This window comes from Lissotriton vulgaris, chromosome 7 (assembly GCF_964263255.1).
Source record: "Lissotriton vulgaris chromosome 7, aLisVul1.2, whole genome shotgun sequence".
In the NCBI taxonomy this organism is placed as follows: Eukaryota; Metazoa; Chordata; class Amphibia; order Caudata; family Salamandridae; genus Lissotriton; species Lissotriton vulgaris.
Window position 1 is genome coordinate 456,916,420 of NC_141695.1, and position 18,571 is coordinate 456,934,990.

Genomic DNA, 18,571 nt, shown 5'->3' on the forward strand with positions numbered 1-18,571 from the left:
CCCAACTAATAATAAGGACAAGCAATATTCAATTTCCAAGATAGAGGAGATAAAAAGGAATACATTTTTTAGTAGATAAGAGGAAGATGCATTGGGAGGTAAATATGCATTTATGATCAACAAGGAGTCCAAGTGAACCTGGCCGTCCCTATGTTCTAACTTAATCGCCTGAATTAGGTTAGACACATGAAAAATGTCTTTATATGACCAACTGAGACTTGTACTTAACAAAATAGCAATACCTCCTTTAGCGTGAACTCTATGCACAAGGAGTGCAGGCTGGTTCAGCTCAATATTATCTTTGGTGGACCAGTTCTCTATGATCCAAGTCTCTTGTAGACAAATTATATTGGCATTCTACTCTTTCAAGAATAAGAATTTGTTATTATTAGTGTTTAAGCCGCCTGCGTTCGAAGATATCACTTTAGTATCCTTGCTAGGAAGAGTTCCAACATTTTAGGCCTAAGGGTCTATTTGGATTAAGAACACCTGCAACCCAACTCCATTTCTTATCTTATTCCTCTACGGGAAGCACATGTTGAGCATTTTACTCTGTATGGAGCGGGACCCTCCTACCTTCTTTACAGAGGAAAACCTGTAAAGTACTCTCTTTCTCCGAAAAAGGTATACCTCTTGCGGGGGATACTAGATCAATGTTACGCAGCTTATTTTGAGGCACTTTTCTTTTATGATAGCTCTACTTCTGGTACTAGAACATTAATGCCACAACAACGTAATCTATCACTGTGTGCCATTATCAGGTGGGAAATAGCTTTGGAGGCAAATTTTACTCTTACACCTCTAAGATTGTTGTATTTTTGAACCTCAACCAGAGCAATGTCACTACTTTCTATTATCTGTAGTCCCCAAATGTAAGCAAAGCAACCCAACAAAAAGGTCCAATTCATATATAGTTCATGATCAAAAATAAATGAGAAATTCAAGCTAGAAGGGGCAGGCTAGAAGTTATTACCGAGGTTAGATACCTCAGAAATATTATTATTGGAACTTTAGATGACATTATTACCTAAAAAGGGAGCAAATAAAGAAGCATTAGGGTTCAAAATACTCTGCACACTAGAAGGAACATGTATATGTAATGTCACTGTATCTTTAGTAGATTTAATAGGTACGCTTGAGTTCATATAGGAGGAACAAGGACCCGATAGAATGAACTCTGTCCATCTTCTTTCTTCAAAGCATTTCAATCAAGCGTTGGTGTTATATTTTGGACAGGGTTAGGGTTGAAGTGTAACTATTTTTACCTTTTTTTATTTATCTTTTGGTGTTTTCCCTTTTTTCCTTAAACTTTTTCTTATAGGCTTTGTTACTTTTGTTCTTGATAGTGTTTTCCTTAATAGAGAGCACCCAATTTTAAGACCATCCTCTACAGGCTGCTTTGAGGTATTTACACCCTTTTTTAGGAGGATAGGGGAAACATTTCAAATTGTATTTGAGTTTGTATTTTCCATCTTAGTTTACGGGCGGAATGTAAATACAATCACTGCAGACTCAGAGTCTAAGAGCTGCTGTAATGTAGAGGAGTTTAACTTATCAAGTATGTCTTTGCTTTCTTTCATTTTGGTTTTATTATTTCTATTAGAGAAAGGCTTACCTGCCTGGATGCCAAAGTCCCACCTTTTAACGTGTGGAAGAGAGTCTGTTTGAAAAGAGTATAGGTTGTCGGAGTCTTCCTTCAATAGTAGGGGAGCGGAAGATCCCTTCCCTGGATTAGACTTACTAAGGGGAGGTACGTAAGCTTTTCCTGGCAATAGTTTTTGTTCAGAGGCTAAATACTTTGTCAGTGAAAAAACAGAGTCCAAAGCAGAGTCGGAGTTGCTTACTGATTTCTCCATTAGGGCTAGGATGGAAGCCTGCACTCTTTCTAAGCAAAGTAATGATTCCGACATCAACATTTTTGACTCTGAACTATTAATTAAAGGAAGAAAGTTTGGGGATAATACAGGAGCTAATGAACCCAGAGAGTCTAAAGCTTGTTCCGCTGGGTGTACTACTGAACAGTTGAAGTTTCACTGGATGATCCTTAGAGGAAAATGAAGTGATAGGAATAAGAATCATGGACGATTCTAAATTAGGAGTGTGAGACAACTTATGGCACTGATCTAAATTAATGTCAGGTAACGTAAAGTCTTCCATTATGTGTTCTCCCACTTTTAGCACTGGTTGCGAAACTCCTTCGGATTCAAGGTTTCCAAGGGAGTGAATGGTTAGATTTGCTAATAAGGAGTTAACCATCCTAGATTCCGAATGTTGATGATCTGTGGGCCATGAACCCCTGAAATTAGATGGTGGTATGTAAGATACTACTGCTAATTATTTTTCAGTAATTGCCTTAGCCTCTACATGATCTTCATTATTTTTTTTTAGGGGTCCAGCATCCCTCCAGATGTAAAACTCATTTCTTTTTTTGGAAAGAAGGAAGGGATGGTTTTTAAACTCTTCAAAAAATGTATTTGCAGTGAGTTGTTCCTTAGAGGATTAGTTCTAGTTTTTTTTACAAGCTCTAGTGTACACCAATCTGCCATAGCGCAATTTATTTGCAGTCATATCTTTATTCTTATATTATATTACAAGTTCCTTACCCTGGTCGGCCAGCACGGCCAGCGCAGCCAGAGAGGTATGGCTCCAATGCGCTAATGCACTGATGCTCCAAAGCGCCTCATATGCTACACCAGGCACCGAGCGCTGAGCGCCGAGTTTCCACTCTCTGACGTACAGTATACAATTTCACAATCTCACAAGCTCGGGTAAGGGATTGTATTACTGGCAGTCGCCACTGTGCTCAGGAAGGGGATCCACACTTATCTCCAGTAGTCAGCTCCCTTGTCTACAAAGATCTTCAATGCTCAGAGGTCACTACAGTTGGATGTGTTAGGTCTCAATGACCTTGAGATGCTTAAGATGTTTAAAAATGCATAGAATACTTAGAGTGCTTTGAATGCAAAAAAATCAGAGCAAAACAAAGGCGAAAACCAGGGCTAAGCCACAAGGCTATGCCACAAGGGAGGGGAGGGGAGAGGGTGGGGCAACAGACTTTTACAATATCTCCTATGTCTCTGAGTCCGTCAACCCCCCTCTACCACTTCACCGCACTGCACCACCTCAGGCCACTCAGTCTAATATTTTCAGTCCACCTTCGATTTGAATCTGCTTTCAGCTTTGCAGTTGTACACCATCAGACTGCTCTCTCTTTAATTCGCTTAAGGCGATTAAAGGTGATTTGGGGATTTTTGGGGTCATTTATGGTGATTTGGTAATGATTGATTTATGTGTTCTCCTTGCCGCCGCACACCACACCCGCCGCCAACCACACCTACTGCACTTTGTGCTGCACCCACTAGACTTCACACTCTCCACACTGCAAACCGACAGCTTCAGGGATCTGCTGGCTGAAAGCAACAACAGCAATGGCAGAAATGGTGATGGTTCCCTCAGCCTCCGCAGATCGAGTGGGCTGTACCCGACAAATATCTGCAGTTTCTAATAGCTGGTAGCTTGCGGCTTACAGGTGAAATTCGGCGGCGGCCGGTGGGCAGCTGCGACATGCGGCTGTGGCTCCAGCTAATCCTCAACGTAGCGCCAACATCACAATGGGACAGCCTTTCCTCCAATGTTTAGTGCTAATTATCACTACTAATATGAACACAACCATCAAGCTTGCTTTTAAAAAACAAAAAGCCAAGATGTGAGGTCCTAAACACAACGTACACAATAGTTAATGCCCATTGGGGGCATAGACCAGGTTTAAGTCTCATTCAGATATTTGATGTATTTGTGATAAGGATAGTAAGCATGCATCCGTTATTGAACTATTGACTTGTAAAAAGGTTATTGATATGGTGCACTCGCTGCAGTTCTCCAGCATTAAAAAAGAAAGGATGTTAACAGGCTTCAATTGCTTCAGACATATCAGTGCTTAATTTGTGAAAGAAAGAGTGCTGGTGTCTGAACAGCTCTGCTCAGAAGCCAGCGGGCGGTGCAATTAGACTCCAGTGCACCAAATACCAATGCTGGTAGTTTTTGATCCACTATCAGACACTGCCTTCCTCTTTTTCTCATTCATGCAGTTCCTGCTTTCTGTTGGTGACAATTTTGCAGCCTTTCCGATCTGTATGTATTTCCCTTCCTTGCAATAAAAAAATATCTGATGCTGAAAAATAAATGCCGGTCCCCAAAAATAAGTGCTTGTGGCCCTGAGCGGCAACCAATGGTAATGCTGTGCAAAACTAGTAAATGCTGAGTTTTTTTTACAAGCTTATATCAGCACAAAGGTGCATATTACCAAGTAATAGCAATAATTATCGCTATTGCTTGGTTAGAGACAAAAATTTACTGCTGAGCTGCGGCGATTTTTATCGCAGATAAACCTTGGTATTACCAAGATTTATCGCAAATGCGATAAAAATCGGCGGCACTGCATGAATATCGCTGAAAAGTCAGCAATATTCATGCATTACCGAGCTAATGCTCTTAGCCATGTTATCCACCTCCCATTGGATAACATGGCTAAGAACTGCTCAGGGCAGGTGTTAGCTTTTGGAGATATTCGCGCTTAGTGCGAATATCTCCAAAAGTTGGTAATAAGAGATAGCGATGTTAGCGACTGTTTCCAGTCGCTAACTTCTTGGCACACCCACTTTGCATGTCATTTGTGATAAATATCACTGACATGCAAAGTGGGGCCCAAGATGGTCGCTATCTCCTACTAGCTGTCGCTAACTGGTGTTAGAGACAGCTAGGTAATAGGGAGATCATTTTATCTCCGCTTTCTTGGCTTTTAAAGCCAAAAAAGCAGAGATAAACCCCCTTGATAATATGCCCGACAGTATTTTGAAATTCGCTTTAAGTAGCCCATATATTTTGTAAGAAATTTGATTATTAGCTGTGACACATAATCTTTATCAGAGTAAAGCCACTAAATTACCATGTGCTTAACCCTCTGGTAGCTTGGCACAAGGCAGCCACGCTTTAGTAGAAAGTATTTATGCAGCACTCAAACAGTAATAATTTGAAAACATATCACAAGAATTTTAATAAATAAAATTGCAAAAAACAGCCAAAAAACTATCAATTGAAATGGAGATATAAGTTCTTAATGTTTTACGTGAAAATAGCACTAAAAAGCACAAAGTGCCATTTGTGGTCATCTGTTCACCCTAAACTGTGGGAAATGCACAAGTTTAGACTACCCATGATAGAATGCGGTTTGGATACAGGGACCAGGTTAGTCCAGCTGGAAAGTTACATTCTCAAGTCCTGCACAAAGGGCACCATTTGCAGGGTCCGCAAGGGGAAGGTCGCACTTTGCAGATGGCAACGGTTGTAGCGTGAAGAGCAGGTCATATTGAAGAATTACATTGGCGGTCATCGTGAATAGTCATTGTTGGTTAAAAGAGCAGGACCACAGGAGCTTCGTGTTGATGGACATTGTTTGGGGCAGTCAATTCTCAGCGCAAAGAGCCCAAACCTTCTGTATCTTCAACTTTTCTATCGGAGGAGTTCTCACTGATGCCAGCCAAAGGTCCAGGCCCTGGGGAGCACCTCTTGTGGATCAGGACCCACTCTAGCAACAGGGACGGTCCAGGCAGGTCCAGTTGGTGCCAGTGAGAGCTGGGCACTTGTAGGGAAGCTTATCAAAGCTTATTGTGCCCCTGTAGCTCACACAGGGGGTCAGCCAAATGATCCTTGGAGTCACTCTGGGTAGTCTAGGTTTAAGACTGACAGGTCCAATCGTCCAAAAGTTCAGCACTCAGATGAGACATCACCCTAACCCTTTCCCAACTCATCACAAGGGGGTGGGTCTCGCCATTGACGAGTTGGGAAAGTGTGGGGTACAAGATGCAGGCTGGCAGGAAGTGGAGACATCGAGTCTGCACAGTTTATCATCAGCACTTTTTGAAGACACACTGAGCAGAATTGAGGTGTCTGCTTCCCTCGCTGCTGTTAACTGCAGGGGCGTGTGAATGCCATAATTTTTGGCATCATCTAGAAAGTTTTTCAACCAGTGAAAGTCCCAAATGGTTCCAAGGCACCAAGTGAGGTAAAGTAAGAAGAAAAAAGCCTAGCATCTAATATTTGGTCAATGCACTGGCCCACTGAATTCACTGTCATTCCGTAAAGCAATACACTAAAGTTCACCAGAACAAAGCATTTTGCTCTGACTGTTAAACGGGAGTCCATACTGAGTGAGCTGTTTTCTACACGATAACAAAAAGTATTATTATTTTTCCAGCCCTGGCAAAGGAAATGAGCTGAGCTCACGGGCTGTGGAGTGCAAGTCCCTCTACTCTTTCAGTAATAGACAAGGTGTTGGAGCAGTGGGGATGGGGGAAGCCCACACCGAGATAACAGTGACTATAAATCTGCTCACAGAGCAGTTGTTGGAAGATGGTCAGGCTCACAGACTACTCACTGATTATGAAGTCTGTCAGGCCCAGCTGGAACCACGTGTGATGGTCTGCAATTCCCAGATACAGTGGTCTCACACTCGCACCCTAGTAGGCAAGTGTGGTGTAAACTAACTCAAACTGAGTGTGTTTAGATCGTAACATTTAGCCTGTAACATTAACAGACAGCCGTAACCGAGTCGCCATGAGTCGTCCATGGGCCTTAAAATGACTTTGGGTGGTCACAGTGTCCACAGTTGTAAAGTCTATCTTTGCGCCACATGATGCATGAGAAGCAGCCTCTCTTCTCCACTACATGGCATGGATTATAGCTGAGCCAGTGGCGGCTTGTGCAGGTAAACGTGGTGAGGCTTGGCGGGGTGGAAGATAGTGGAATTCGACATATGACAGAATAGAGAAAAGTAAATAAATAAAGAAATGAAACCACTTACCTTGCGTTCGCCGCATTGCAGGCGATGCAGCGAGTGAAAGATAAGTGATTTTAATAATCTATTTATAGATTTGTTTTGTTTATTAGGGGAGTGGCCCCCTTTCCCTGGGCCAGGTTTGGCACCAGGGACCTCATCCCCTGGCCAAGCCTCCTTTTATACTACACTTGGAAGTGTTAGTGACCGCTGGGGGAACCTCAGGGCTCCTTCTGTGGGAGCTGGCATTGCTTCGACAGAGAGGGAGCTGCTAACATGCAACTCCCTCTCTGTCAAAGCAATTGTGCTCCGCTTCTAGCAAGCAGGAGCATTTTTTAGGTCTTGCTTGCTAGAAGCGAAGCACAGTTTGCTATGGCTTGGTGGGAGCGGTAAAGCTCCAACCAAGACATAGTAAACAACTATGTCTGGGGGGTGGCTTTTCCCAGAGCCATCTATGGCTCCAAAAGCGGGGCCATGCAACCCCCTCCCGCCTTCAATTTTGTCTGAGGAGGTGATGGTCCGTTAGGGTGCGAGGGGTCTGCAAGGCCCCAGCATTATTTAAAATTAAAGCTCTGGGAGGTGGTAGACCCTGGGGCTGCAAGGGGGTCTGCGTGGCCCCCGTATTATTTCAAATTAAACCACAGGGAGGTGGCAGCCCCCAGGGCTGTGAGGGGGTCGCCCACCCTGCATTGTCTAAAGTTAAACCCCAGGAAGGTGTCAGTCTGCAGGCCTCAGGGGTCCAAGAGGTCCAATCATTTATAATTAGATAAGACCTGGGGAGGTGGCTGTCCCCGGGGCAGCGGTGGAGGCCATTTTCATAAAGAAGACCTGGGGACGTGGGGGTCCCTGGGGCACCAGTAAGCCCCAGGAGGGGGAGGCTCCTTTATTAATTAAATGCCCCGGGACCATGCCTTCCCGGGGAAATTAGAAACAAAGCAAGGCAGACCGTGCTTTCTTTTAAAAAATATTTTTGCAGGATTCCCGGATCCAGTGTGACTCACGTCACAAATTTAATAACAAAAATGCTTTTTTGGCCCTGTAGGATCCCTGTGGGATCCCCCCTTCAAGAGGCCTAGGGGATCAGGGTGTTTCTACCTTCCGCAGTTTTTATTTAAATATTTTCTCTGTGACTCGGTTCAAGCTATGTCACAAGATGGCTGCTAACACTTCCTGCTTTGAAGTGTTGGCAGTCAATCAGATATCAGCATGAATTCGAAAGGGGTCACAAATCCTCTGCGTCCCTAGATCTATAACTGGAAATGTCTTTCGATTTCTCTACAGCTACTGAACGGATTTACACCAAATTGCAAAAAAGCATTTCCGTGAGCCAACATCTACCTTCCTGCCCAATATGCTGTAATTCCGTTCAGCAGTTCGGGTTGTAGGCGTGTCTAAAGATCCCATGGAAATTAGCATGGGGAAAACATGGTTTTGGGTTCCCCTTTTCTCTGCCCGGCCTAACGGATTACTTCAAAACTTACAAGACAGCAGCTGAATTTTGCTGGGATTCATCAAATTACGCCAAAGTTATTGGCAAAAAAAAAAACACTCTTCCTATGTAAACTACATCCTAACGATAACTACCTACTGACAAACGCCAGTAGGTAATATACATGTATGTGGAAATAGATAGATAGATAAATGTATAGGCACTTATAGTTTGGACCATGTTTTCATAGAAAAAGCATTTTTTGACTTGCCTAGAACATTGATGCTGTTTAACAAATCTTCATTAAAGTTTCCAAAAAGAGTGCTCTGGTGATTATTGTTGCACATATAAAGTTTCGGGGGGATTCTTGAAGCGGGCGCTGAGATAAATGTGGTTGAAAAAAGGGTGGGTTTGCAATGTTAATTTCCTTAGGAACCTGTCAACACAAATACAACCTGAACCACTGAACCCAATTACACCAAATTTGTCAGAAAGGTAGGTGTTGTTACGCAGATTGTGCTTTTTGATATATGGTGAAAATCTGTTCAGAAGTTCTTGATAAATTTAAGAAGAAAATTATAGAGATAGCTCTGGCCTTGGATATTTCGTGAAAAAAGACAAGCTCATGTAGAGAAATGCACAGCTCTGATTGGCTGCCAACACTTCAACCAGGAAGTGTAGGCAGCGATTCTTTAGACTAGGCTTCACCGAGTCCAAAGTAAAAAAAAAGTGAAAATAAAGAAACCTGGACAGGGTAGGAATACCCTGACCCCCCCCAAGCCATTGTCTTGGGGTCTCCCTGGAACTCCACCATGGAATAAATGCATTTTTGGCAACATTGCTGCGAAGTCGTGATATTTGTGAATGTGCAGCCATTTGTTTTTAAAACAAGCGCAGGCTCTAGTTGTTCCTTTTTAAATCACCCCGGGTGGGATAGGTCCCAGAGGCATATCATAATTTATAGGAGGCGATCATGGGGGCACACTCCCAAGGCTTTTCAAAGCCCAGCGGACTGCCACCTCCCTGGAACCCTTTTTAATATGTATGCGTGAGGGCCCGCAGCCTTCGCGACCACAACATACTGGGGCTAATTACAATAATATAGGGGGCTTTGTGGACCCCTCCAATGCCGGGTACTGCCACCTCCCAATAGCTTATTACACTAATATTGAGGGGTCTCGTGGACACCCCAGCCCCAGGTACCACCACTAAGCATGGGCGAATTTTGCGGATCTCGCGTTCGCGAATTTTGCGGATTTGCGAACTCGCAATCCGCAAAATCCGCGAATTCCCGCGAATTTGCGGATTTTTTTTTTTTGTGTGTTCGCAATTGTTTCTGCCAGTTCGCGAGGATTTGGTACTAGTTCGCAATTGCGAACTTACTTGTCGGCTCGCAACGGTCGCGACTATGTTGTTTCTACGTCTGGTTCATCATCACAGCCTCCCAGCACCCTCTGTTTTACCACTGGCACCCTCTCTTTGACCCATGCCACCCTCTGTTACATCGATGCCACCCTCTGGTTCATCATCACTGTAGAAGATGGGGGGGAAAAGCAAGCCCACCTGCCCTGCTTGAACTGACATGAATTAATTTGGGGTTAGTTTATTAACAACACCTGCCCTGCCCCAACTGACAATAATGAATTAGGGGCTAATTAATGTGTCACTGAAAGAATTTAAAGTTCCAGCCTGGCACCTGCTTGTCTGCTCCTTTAGCTGTAAATCAGGACCTTTGTGGCATACAGTTAAGGTCAGAGCAGGGTCACACAATAGTTGCAAGCAGGCAACCGAATTCTGGAGGGCCCCCTCAGGAAGCACTACAAAGAATCGTTACAAATCATGAGGTTGACCTTTTGCACCTGCTCATTGCTTTTGCTTTTGCTGAAATCGTTTTTCGGTTTTTTTCGCACTATTCGCGGGGCGCGGCGTCGTGCGAAACCGACCGCGGAAGCCGCCAATTCGTGCGAATGAGCATTTTATTTTTTTGCGGCTTGTTGTTTCGCGAGTTTTTTTGCAGTATTCGCGAGCCGCTTGCAGCGCAACACGCGAATTTACCCCAAGGTCGAGTACGGGCGCGGCCATTTTGTTTGCGTGACGTATTTCCGTTTCCGCCCGCTATGTATAATCTCGCGCAGTAAGCGCATTGCGAGTAGAGGTTCGCACGAGATCGCGAGGAAAATCTCGCGCGAACTTACTTTCGCGCTCGTGAACGGGCGCCGGCCATCTTGTTTTTCATTCATTTCCTGTGTCTGGGCATGGTGTTTAATCCTCTTGGTATCTTTGCCATCCTTTGCTTGTTTTCAGGTTTTTTTTTTACGATTTTGCTTCTTATCTATCCCTCTCTTTTCCTAGCTGTATATTTTTGTCTTTTCTGCTATTTTTCTTTACTTTTAAACTACTTTTTTAAACTCTTTTCTTTTCTTCTTCCCTATCCTATTCTTTCTTAATTTTCTACTTCTTCCTACCTTACCTGCCCAGACCATGGTCAAGCCAGGCGCCGTGAAGCTGCCCAGGCACTTGACCCAGTGGCAGGACAGCATGCGGGAGATTGAGGGGGGAGCAGGTGACGCGACGGGAGATATTCAGCCCGGAGGAAGTGGGCGCGCTGGTCTACTTCGTCCAGCGCCGCCTGCCCAGGACCATCGCAGGAGGCGGCAGGATCGCGGCCGGCGGCTACAACATGCGGGAGCGCCGGAAGCGGTGGGAGAAGGTGTGCTGGGCCATATCCCACCTCTACGGGGTCCAGCGCACCTACAGCCAGGTCACCCATCGCTGGACGGACCTCCTGGACCGCGAGCGCGACCTGCTGGACCAGCTCGGCTTGGAGATCCCCGGGCTTGGTGAGTAGTAGTAGCCATTTAATCACTCACTACTATGATGTTTTCTCCTGCTCTGTGTTGTTGTATTGCAAATATTTGTTTTTTACATGGAGCAAGCCAATAATGCCGCTGATGACGATTACATTGTAGTTAAATTATATTTCAAAATCTTCTGTGCATTTCAGGTGCACTGCTCTCCTTCTCAGTGGCGTTGCTACTATGCTTATTTGTTTTCTATTTCGTGGTCTCATTGGCCTGAGTAACTATTATGTATGAGTGTACTTTACAGAACTGCGTAATGCTAGACACTAGGGGGCAGATTACATTTACAAGCCCCTTGCGCCACGTTTACGTTGCCTTGCGTGACGCAACAGCGGCGTAAACGTGCCGCATCCCTGCGAGTCATTTACAGCATGACGCATCTAGGGAGATGCGTCACGTTATAAAGCCATGGGCCTGCACCACAATGGGTGCGTTCCTAGTACGCAGGGTGGGCGGTCCAGCGGCTGTGCGCCTCGCAAAATTGCCTGCGTGAAATCTACAAGATTTAACGCAGGCACTTCTGCGACGCTGCTACGTCAATTCAATTCCTTATGTCTGCTCGAAGCAGGCGAAAGGACTGACACAGCATGTTAAGTATTGGGTGGCCCTGAGCATTACTGGAGTTGCATTGCGTTGGCGGCGTGACTCCAGCGATGCGCCGCTCTTACATGACGAGATGCGTCACGCAAGTGCCTACCCTTGCGCCAGGGCGCGCCGCATTGTAAATGAGGCACATCTGCCGTGTCGCAAGGGTAGTTTTGCGTGACGCATTTGATCTGGCGCATCTCTGGAGATGCGCCAGAACGCGTAAGTAAGTATGCCCCTAAGGGGCAGAATTGCAATTACCGTCGCATCCCTGCAAAGTAGCAGGGATGCGCCATTAATTGTGCGGCCTGCTACCACCACCAAACATGGTGCGCCGTATTTGCAATGCGGCGCACCATGGGCCCAAAACGTCACCGAAGCTTTACTGCTGGAGTTGCGTCGCAACGATGGCGCAGCTCCATCAATGCTCTGGGGTACCCTATCTCCCCAATGCTGGGTCAAGCCGTACGTCAGCTTCAAGCAGGTGCAGGGTTTGTGTGACGCATCATTGTCCTAAAGGTGACTGATTGATATTTTGTAGATTTCCCTCAGCCACTATTAGGATGTGTTCCAGCGCAGGAATGCCCTCCCTTGCGCCGGAACGCCCCCTGATGGCGCAGGGCTTTATAACGGGATGCATCTCCCAAATGCGTCACGTTGTTATAATATTATACGCCGCACCATGGTGCCCTTTTTTGTTTAGCTGCTGCGTCACAAAAGTCACGCAAGAACGGCGCAAAAGAGCCGCAAGGGCTTAAATCTGCCCCTTCCTTTGTACCCCTGACAATAAGAAAAATAGTGGCGGTGGATTGATAGTTTGACTATTTAAATGACAGGTAATGTAGCAGGCAACTGTTAGTGTTGTCACTGATCTGACTGAAATCACAATGGAGTTTGTCTGTCACTTTGCGTCTTGCCTGCGGACTGCTGCCTGCCAGTCCTAGGTGAACGTTTCAGTACTTTGTTTAGTGAGTTACGTGACTTTCGAAGTCACAGGTCCGCAAATAAATGAAAACTAACCATAATCAATATAATTTCGCGGAAATATTTTGTTATTGTTCTTTTGAAATGTTTGATTTGGTTGACATTGACAAGCAACAATCATCCATGTTTTCTGTTCTTTCTTTCATGTTGTACGTCAGCTCCCCCCAGGGGCGAGAGGAGGACACAGGAGCAGCCGGCGGCGGATGCTGTTCAACAGGGCCAGGATCGGGCAGGCGAGGGCTCCTCTGCTGGCCCCAGTAAGTTTTCATTTTAGACTAGTACCTATTTTTCCTAGCGTTCCTCATTTGACTTTTTTCAAAATTGTCTTTGCTCTTCTTGTAGACTGTATCTAAATTCTTATCCTGCCTCTACTATGACTCCCTGTGGTATTACTAGATTATTCTTATTAGTCTGTCTGTGTAGCTAACTAAGATTGCACGGTTGGCGAAAATCCCATGATTCTAGTCAGCAATAGCTCTATCAACTTAGTGCAGTCCTCTGGGATTGTCCATAATGTCTTTTGAAGTGTTCTATCTGGACTCATGCTTGCAAAAATTGCAAAACCTTTCGCTCAGTCACTCTAGTCTGGACCAAAAAACACAGATTGTATTTAAGTTTAAAAGCTTTATTAAAAGTAAACACATTTATTAAAATGAAGTCATAATAAAACTAAACGTTTAACTGATAATGGAAAAGTGGTTAGTGCTGACGATTAATTGAAGACATTTCTTGTGGTCGAGCCGAGCTCTCACCTGGTTTCAACTTGATCTTGTTGTTAGAAGTCCATCTTCTGTCTGTGTGGAGAAAAATGGTGCATGTTAAAAAAACAGCCTTCATCAGTTGTGCCAAAAAGTGCAGCAAGACAACCTTCCCTGGAAAAAGGGACATTTTTTTTAACTTTAACGTAGACAGTCACAAATTACATTGTTTTCACATGTCTTCATTCCTAGACCAAAGACTAGTGAGTGCTTTATTCTAACATTCTTAAATGTACTTTGTAGGTGGAACATCTGGTGGCGGGGCCAGTGTAGAGGTGGTGGTGCTCGACACGGAGGCGGAGGGCGATTCTTCAGGGGAGGAGGCGGCGGCTGTGAGAGTTGAGACGGTGGTGGTGGCGACCAGAGGTAAGCTCTTATATATTCCTTACTTATTGAGATTGAAGACTAGCTGGGAAGGCAAGAATATGAGATGCATGGCTGGGTGAATGATGAAGCAATGATGGGTGGAAGGACAACAGCCTGGGTGGGTGACACAGAAACTGTATGTGTCCATATACCTGGATCATGCTACTATCTGACTCTTAGATAGCATATGTGTATCTAGAGCAGGGGTACTCATAGTACGGCCCGCGGGCCGGTGGTGGCCCGGCAAGCCTTCCTTGGCAGTGCGCAGACCTTGCAGACAATCACTGCTCCCCCGGCCCCCACAGAGCAGAGGCTTTTTTGTATTTCACCTGTTAGCGCCCCTGCATCTCCACTCTGACAATCACTGCTCCCCCGGCCCCCACAGAGCAGAGTGGAGATGCAAGGCCACAAAGAGGTGAAATAGAACAAAGCCTCTGGTCTGTGGGGCCGGGCAAGCAGTGATTGTCAGGGTGGAGAAGCAGGGGTGCTACAACAAACAAAGCCTCAATAATATGTTAATGGTCTTTTAAAGACCTGTTAAGTACTTTGGTGTTGTTGTCTGTGTGTGCGCGTTGAGGAAGCGGTCTCAACCCGGGCTGAAGGCTGACACAGATAGACACACACACAGTGAGATGACAGAGGGGGAGGGAGAGGGAGGGCAGGAGGGAGAGAGAGATGGAGGGAGGGCAGGAGGGAGAGCAGGAGGGAGAGAGATGTATGTAAATGCTGGGTCTGGTGGCTCAGTGGATGAGGGCATCTGCTGCAGGGACCTGTGTGCAACCTCATGGTCACAAGTTATCGTTTTGCTTTAGCCCCGCCCCCTCTGACTCCGCCCCCACCAGTGCGGCCCTCGGCCCCAAACTACACTGTAAATGTAGCCCCTGAGAGAAAGTTTGTGAGTACCCATGATCTAGAGAGAGTAGACGGTCAGTGGATGAACTAAGTGTAACTTTGAAGAGCATGTAACACTGCACCCGCACGTCCGTTCCAGTGTAGGAAAGGCAAGGAAAAGAACTTTTAATTTTGTCCAAATACTACCATAAATAGTAGCAGTAGTTTGTATTGCAAGCACTGCATAGATCCGGTTATTACGGTGGCCACTCCCTACCTCTCTTAATAAGTTTAGTAGTACTCAGTCATTCATGTGTGGATGTATCACTGGTCACTCAATAAAAAGCAAAGCACCTAAAGTCATCCCATATATAAGCAAAAACATCCCATGTGAAGTGATAGATAATCAGATTATTTATCTTCTTCAATTTTCCATTTCTAGTACTCATTTCCACTGTAGGGTGAAAGTTAAATTAATTAAGCAGTAGCCCTTGAGTTGTAACAGAGTATTCTCAGTGCCACCCGTAATAGAAAAGTAAGAGCTTCACCACCTGCATGTACTGGACGGGTACAGTAACGCAACGCAAGTCTAGGTCACTCCTCATGGCGTGCGTTTTTTTTTCTCGGGTGCAAGTTTACTGCGCTGGCATTATGCCGGTTTGCAGAAAATAACGTACCAATTTTCCAAAACAAGAGATAAGAAGAAGAATAAGACTGGTGTACTTTCATAGTCGACTCCAATGGAAGTCCACAGTGCTCGTAGAATTTGTTCCTTAAACTCCCACTAATGTTAGAGCAAGGATGAAGAAGTGTGAGGTTAGATAGATACTGGCCTCAATAGTTATGTAATGCGCTTGCAAGTTGCTAGTTGTACTGCAACACAAATTTCTGCTGAATGATTGAGTTAATCTTAAAGAGCATTGGTTACAGACTATGTCTTTCTTTCTTCATATAGATGCTCCTTCCAAACGAACAAGGAGGAAGGAGCTGGCTAGAGCGGCCCGGCAACGGAGGATCGAGGCCACTGTTGCGGAATATCGGCGGCTGGTGGCCCTGGAGGACGAGGAAAGTGTGCAGTCGACAACAACAACAACGTCGTCTGCATCGGCCTCCGTGGCCCCACGGGCTGCCACCCAGCACAGTGGTCCACCCAGACTGAGCCGGGCTGCCAAAGGCAAACGCCACCGCCGAGCAGCAAGGCCAACAGCTGCCTCTCACAGGCATTGCACCTGCAAGGCAGTGAAGGCACGCCTGCGCCGCACTACCCTGATGGTGTCCCGCCTTCAGCAGGAGCTCGCCTTGCTCCGCGAGGAGCATGATGCCCTGGCCCAAAAAGTTAACAGCATCCACCCATAGTGTCCCTTGCCCCTTTTTTAGAGACTTTTGGGGGGTGGGAATTGGGAGTTGGGTTTTTGGGGACTTTTGAAGGACAATCGTTGGGGTTAGGGAGGGTCTTGCGGGAGATTATTTTGTTAGGGATATAAATATACTTTTTCAAACTTTATCTGAGCATACCTGTTTTTTACTGCTTGCCTGGTGGGTGGGGGTTTAACGTTGACTGTTTTCCTGAAAGTTTAGTTCCATTTTCTTCCTTTAAGTGTAAATGCCCAAATATTTTCAACACTAAGTGCCTCTCACAGACTAAGTGAAGTGAATCCAAGAGTCCTAGGACTTTAGTAGTACTACCTTCAGTCTCTCGTCTCTCGTACTAATACTCCATTATACCCCCAAACCACCAAACGCTTATCTTACCTGTAATTTGTGTTTGAAAGTAGGGCTAGACCCAGGGCTGGCTCCACGGGAAACACCGAATAAGGTTGGCAATCTTGGTCGGATAAAATTTCCTCATAGCGGTGGTACTAGTGGTGTGACACAGTGGCAGTTGCATGCCTATGAAAAAAAAGAAAATGAAATCTGGTTTGTCCTCCTGAGCAATTCAACGGTACAACTGAGAATATAGCAGGTGACAGAAGTACAGTAGAGCAGTGCCACATTGTAGCCTAACAAATGGTAAAGTATAACTACTAATTCGGTTGAAGTTCTTTCACATTAGCAATGGTTCTTTGTCAAGCAGAGTAAGAATATATCCTCGGATTTCTTCACCAGCCTGTTGCTATCACCTTATCCTCCCCAGCAAGTGTGTGGATTTATTGCTGTAATAATAATTTAGTCACACATCAATCAAAACCACACAGCCCGGGGGAAGAGGGTTAGGGTTTGAAAAATGGATGGGTACGGGGGTTTTTGGGAAAGGTTTTGGGAGACAAGAAAAAATAGCACAGCATAGACAAACAATTGTGAACATAAACAAATCTTTGGGTACAAACCTATCCATCAATCTTTCAAAGTGCATGCACTACTGCATGCATGTCAGTGAAAAGTAAGTAGTACATTCGACAACTGTGGAAAGAAAGAATGCGACAGTACAGGGCCTGTGTGGAATTATTGATAACGATATTCAACATAAGGTCTCTGTAGCCAGATACCCGAGAGCCTTGCTGGTCACTATAAATCCATTCACAACAACACTCAATGGGGTTGGTCTGGAAGGTGTCAGGTTTACTCCCCGTGATCCAGTCGATGCAAATATGGTTCCACCTCCAAATGTCACCAACACCCAGAAGTGTAAACACAGGGTGTTCGAGCCATTAGGCGGGGGAGAAAAATAACAAACTAAAATAAAAAATGTGCGATGGGTAAAGGTAGGGTCAGCAGGGAAAGGATACCTGTAACAGAAGACAAGACAGGCATCAGTGAAGTGCTGTCCTAACATACAAGGCTACTCTCATATAGTCTCACTAAATAACCAAGGAAGTAGACAAGTACCTGAGCACCAAGAAAACATGACCTTGGATAGGAAATACTATAGCCCTTCTGCCACAATCTGTGAGGAAGGCCTAAGAAACACATAAACATATAGTTAACGAACACACTCCTGTCGCACCAAACACACTCGCGTTATACTAAGACATCAAACCCACTACTCACAACATACCACAAACATGGTAGAGGACTCAATGTACAAAGGGGGTTCCAAATAGTCAAAGCAAAGATGTATGGTCCAACAAAAAGGAAGAGGGAAACGGTAGTGTGTAGGAAGCAAGAACTACAACACTGCGCTCTCTAAGTAATGACCCAGTAGAGAATCTTTGGTGAAGGTCAAACAGAAAAACGTAGTTGCGACCACCACTGAATTCTGCCAACAACACACCCCACGGTGCACTACACAAAGAGAACTGGGGTAGCCTGTAGTTACCTCACTACATGCCCAGTTATGGAGGTCCTTTGAAATACACAGTTATACAACGGAGACGCGTAGTTGTCCTTACTACCGCGCTCCGTTTTAATAGTACAAAAACGATCCCTGATGTGAACGGTAACACGTGGTATAGACCGCCACTGTGCTCCGCCACACACAATTCAACCAAACAGGAATTCAGCAAAGGTAGAATTCTGTTAGAAAACAGTCACAGAACCTCCCTTAACAATCCGTTCAGGCAGTAATCAGCTGACCGCACGGGCGGCCGAAGAGTTTAGAGCGGCTTTACCTGAAGACGCGTGAAGTCCGTCTACCGCCAAGGACAGAACACGGAAGCGCTCCCCACTGAGCCTCAGGGGAGGGGGAAGGTGATAGTCCACAGGAGACACGATAGAAAAGCATGCAGAGCGTCCGCTCTCATGCCGGTGCAGAACAGAAACCAGAATAACGCGCAACAGGAAGCGCGTCTGTTCCCCAGATAAACTTCCTGCAAGTGTCCCGCCTACTTATGGGAAATGTAGTTTCATAGTACGGTAGGCGCTTAGGGGCTGCGTAACCTGACAGAAGGTATAGTAGATAGAAAAGGAGAAATTGCTTTTTTTCTAGGTGTCCCCTCACTCACCAGGGTTGCCCCTTGGTGACATGCTTCATCATTGGGGCCATCCC